Genomic DNA, 4,992 nt, shown 5'->3' with positions numbered 1-4,992 from the left:
AAGCATTTTCCACAATGAAACATACTTCTCTGAAATTGTTAGTCTTTTTACAATCTTGTTAGCCTAAATAATCTCAGGAGATCCCATACCTTCTGTAGGATCACACAGCTTGAAAATAGCAAAGACTGTCGAAACAAACCCATGGTTCTGAATCAGCTCAGTGTGCTTTCCCTGCACCACAGCAACCTAGGAGCAGTAAATGCATGTGCATTCTGAAATTCAGATTTCAGCTTGAAAGAAGCTCCCCATTTTTTCAGCTGACAAAGCCAAAGCCCAGAAATGTTATATGATGCTTTTGGAGCAAGGTGCATGACTGGTTCATTTGTACTGAGGTGGCAGCGTTGTACAGCCTGAAGTTTGAGTAAAAATAAGTGTAAATTTCTTCTGTGGTAGAAGGGAATTGAGAAAATATAGGAAAATTGGAGACACTCCTTTCCTCTGCCTTCTCTTGTGTTAACTGTCTGTCATTTGCTGCATAATGTTCTAACCCAGTGTCCCTTCTTAAGCACCTTCTTTCCTTCTTACCTGCTTAAGATCATTGTTCCAGCAGTTCTCCCTTCTTCCTCCTTCACAGTCAGTTCCTTTCTTCTACTTGCTAATTCTTATTGTCATGCATATGTGCTGTAATTTCTGCCATGTTAAAAATACCCAGGGGCTGCTGCAGTGGCTTAACAGGCTAATCCTCTACCCGAGGAAGTGGCATTCTGTTTGTGCAGCAGTTCTAGTCCTGGCTGCTTCACTTCCAATACAGCTTCCTTGGATGGCCTGGGAAGCAACAGAGGATGGCCCTAGGCCTTGGGTACCTACACCCATGTGGAAGACCTGGTAGAAGCTCCTGGCTCCCAGCTTTGGACTGGCTCAGCTCTGGCCATTGTGAACCAGCAAATGGAAGATCAATCTTTCTGTCTCTCTAACTCAGACTTTCAAGTAAAACAACAAAAACATTTTTTTAATACCAAAAGACTTTCTCTCAACTTCCATTTATTTTCCCTATTAGGTGCTAATCCATTCTCATATTCTTCTTTAGGGTAAGATTTCCTTTTTTTTTTTTAAGATTTATTTATTTTTATTGCAAAGTCAGATATACAGAGAGGAGGAGAGACAGAGAGGAAGATCTTTCGTGCAATGATTCACTCCCCAAGAGGCCAGCAGCCACAGTGGCTAGAGCTGAGCCAATCTGAAGGAGGAGCCCGAAGCCTCTTCCGGGTCTCCCATGTAGGTGCAGGGTTCCAAGGCTTTGGGCCATCCTCGACTGCTTTCCCAGGCCATACGCAGGGAGTTGGATGGGAAGCAGGGCTGCCGGGATTAGAACCGGTGCCAATATGGGATCATGGCACATTCAAGGTGAGGACTTTTAGCTGCTAGGCCACTGCAGCAGGCCCAGGATAAGACTTCTTAAAAGAGGAGCTCATTGTGATGGTTCAGTGGCTGAATCTTTACCTCGTAAGTGATGGTATCCCATATCGGTGCCAGTTTGTGTCCTGGCTGCACCATTTCCCATCCAGGTTTCTCATTATGGCCTGGGAAAGCAATAAAGGGTGGCCCAAAGACTTGTGACTCTGCACCCCTGTGGGAGACCCGGAGGAAACTTCAGACTAGATGGCTCAACTCTGGTGGTTGCGGCCATTTGGGTAGTGAACCAGTGGATGGAAGATCTTTCTGTTTTTCCTTCTTTCTGTGAAATCTGATCTGCCTTTCCAATAAAAATAGATTCTTTCCAAAAAAAAAAAAAAAAAAAGAAAACAAAGCAGTGTTACAGGGTTGATACTATCCATGCTTTCAAGCATCATTAAGGTTCTTTATTTTTTCTTAAAGTTTATTTAATACTTTATTTATTTGGAACATCTTCAGCCACTGTTTCATTCCAGGGCAAAGCCAGGAGCTGGGCATCATGCACGTCTCTCATGTGAGTACAAGGGCCCAAGCACTAGGCCATCTTACGCTGTTCTCCAAGGCATACAAGCAGTTTTAAAATTTTTTTTAATAATATTTTCACTAAGGTTCTTGGACTGTATCCCTGGGGGGAAAGGTGAGATTTTTGTATATATTTCCCAGGCTTACTGACAGGATGATATGAGACAATGCACAGAAGTGACCTGGCCCAGTGTAAGTAATAAATGTAAACTATTAGCTTTATCTATACAATCATGTGTTTTAAATACCTGGGAAATACTTTCTTGTTTGTTTTTCTTTTCTCCATTTTTAAAATATAATTGATTGCCAAGTCTTGTTGATGCAGTGAAAATAATGTTTCTTGGACCTGCTTTTTCTTCATTGTCACTCATGCAGTCCTCATCAAATGGCTTCTGGACTCCTTCATCTGCTCATCTCCTCTTCTCCCTGCCTGTATCCTCTCTGTCTAGCCACCCTCCCTTTTGACCGCTGCCTGATCATTTCTTCTTCAGAACAGATTTATTTTTTCTTTCTATTTTTTTTTCTATTTATTTTTTTTTAAGATTTATTCAGTTTATTACAAAGTCAGATATACAGAGAGTAGAAGAGACAGAGAGGAAGATCTTCTGTCCGATGATTCACTCCCCAAGTGAGCCGCAACGGGCCGGTGCGCGCCGATCCGAAGCCTCCGAAGCCGGGAACCTGGAACCTCCTCTGGGTCTCCCACGCGGGTGCAGGATCCCAATGCATTGGGCCGTCCTCGACTGCTTTCCCAGGCCACAAGCAGGGAGCTGGATGGGAAGTGGAGCCGCCGGGATCAGAACCGGCGCCCATATGGGATCCTGGGGCGTTCAAGGCGAGGACTTTAGGCGCTGAGCCACGCCGCCAGGCCCCTTTTCTATTTATTTTTCAGTGTTGGTAGCACTTACCAACACTGGACTACAAGGTAGAGTTCAACCTCTTTAACACCAAAGTAATGCTCTTCGCAACTGAGCCCCAGCCTTTATTTTAAAATAATTTCTTTTTAAGTTCCCTTGTTAAATTACCAGAGACATGGGATGATTTCCTGTATCCTGAGTACCTCTTAGTTGAGCCTTTCTGATCCTTAGCTCAGGCCAGTTTCACTGCCTAAAATACCCTTCCTTCTCTGCTTAGCTAGGAAAAAAAAAAAAAAAAGGATTCTTTTTAAGATCCACCTGTGCCTGCTCCTATATGAGGTGTTATCACTTAGGGGTCACTTTTTTCTGCGTTCAATACTTGTGTTCATCATTCATCTGGGACAACTGTTCTCAGTTCCTCAGTCTGACAGTAGAATCAAAGATTGGGGTTAATTTACTTTTGTGTCGCCGGAGTCTAATGGAGCCTTGCAGGAGGATGGTACACAGTGAAGATTTGCACATAACTTCCTTTCCTTCCTTTCTCCTCTCCCTTCCTCTCCCTTCCTCTCCCTTCCTCTCCCCTCCTCTCCCCTCCTCTCCCCTCCTCTTCCCTCCTCTTCCCTCCTCTCCCCTCCTCTCCCCTCCTCTCCCCTCCTCTCCCCTCCCCTCCTCTCCTCTCCCCTCCTCTCCTCTCCCTTCCCCTCCTCTCCCCTCTCCTCTCCTCTCCCTTCCTCTCTTCTCCCCTCCCCTCCCCTCCTCTCCTCTCCTCTCCCCTCCTCTCCTCTCCCCTCCTCTCCTCTCCTCTCCTCTCCCCTCCTCTCCTCTCCTCTCCCCTCCTCTCCTCTCCCCTCCCCTCCTCTCCTCTCCTCTCCCCTCCTCTCCTCTCCCCTCTCCTCTCCTCTCCCCTCCTCTCCCCTCCTCTCCCCTCCTCTCCTCCCCTCCCCTCCCCTGTCCTTCTCTTCTCTCCCCTCTGCTCCTCTTCTCTCCTTACCCCTCATCTCCTCTGCCTTCCTTTGCCTCTTCTCCCCTCCTTTCCCCTCTTCTTCCCTCCTCTTCCCTTTTCTCTTTCCTTTAAAAAGTGAAGATAAGTATTTCACTTTTTCACACCACAGGGCACTGTGAGAGGGACTAAACAAAACATGCCAAGACATAGAAGTCAGTGTTGTAGACATACAATACTAAGGACACCCGTGGGAGGGCTAATAACCCCCACCCTGTGACCACACATGAGCACTTGACCTCTCAGGCAGACAGCTGGACGGGCATGCTGATCGAGCTGATCTAATCAACCAGCCGCATTGGTGCCAAGTCAGCAGGTGGATTATTCCGTGCCAATAGACCTTATCTGATAAGACAGTGGGAGCACTGAATATATCAACTGAAGCATGTGGATATATTCATGCGTGCAGCTCATGGTACCTGTATTTTTCTAGCACAGGAAGCAATTTGAAGTGCCTGTACCTGGTGCTGGCATCTGACTCAGCCTTTTGTTGCAGAAGTCTTGCATTGTGCAGCAGCTGGCAGAGGGTGGGCCTCTGTGAGGGCTTGCTTAGTAACTGTTGCTAGTTCTGTGGCCCTGTTGGGACTGGAAACTAGGAAGTGCTGGCCTATAAGTAAGTGTTCAGTGCTAGGGTTCTAGAAGAATCCCCTGTGTGAAGCACAGACAACTGACTAACTTGGAATTGGCTCTTAAATCCTCTCCTATTTCTCTACTTATTTAAAGGGGAAGGAAATTCAGTCTAAATTCTGTTCTACATGCCAGAAACATGTGTGCCTCAACTGTGGTCAGCACTGGAATTACTGTTCAGACACCAGGAAATGCTTATGGCTAAGGCTGCCTGGACAGACGGGAGGCACCAAGGCCTCTTAGCTAAGGAGAGCCCTTAGCCTAATCATGGGTGCCAGGATTCACTTACAGGCAGCTCCATGCTGCTACCTAGAAAGCAAGAGGAAAAGGAACTTCTCACATAGCCTGGTTAAAATATGTCAGGGGGCTTGGCATGGTAGCCTAGTGAATAAAGTTCTTGCATTGCACACGCAGAGATCCCATATGGGCACCGGTTCTAATCCCAGCGGCCCTAGTTTCCATCCAGCTCCCTGCGTGTGGCCTGGGAAAGCAGTCGAGGATGGCCCAATGCCTTGGGACACTATATTTGCATAGGAGACCTGGAAGAAGCTCCTGGCTCCTGGTTTTGGATCAGCTCAGCTCCAGCTGTTGCGA

The sequence above is a fragment of the Ochotona princeps genome, chromosome 4, assembly GCF_030435755.1.
Source record: "Ochotona princeps isolate mOchPri1 chromosome 4, mOchPri1.hap1, whole genome shotgun sequence".
NCBI lineage: Eukaryota > Metazoa > Chordata > Mammalia > Lagomorpha > Ochotonidae > Ochotona > Ochotona princeps.
Note: the sequence above shows the minus strand (reverse complement) of the source record.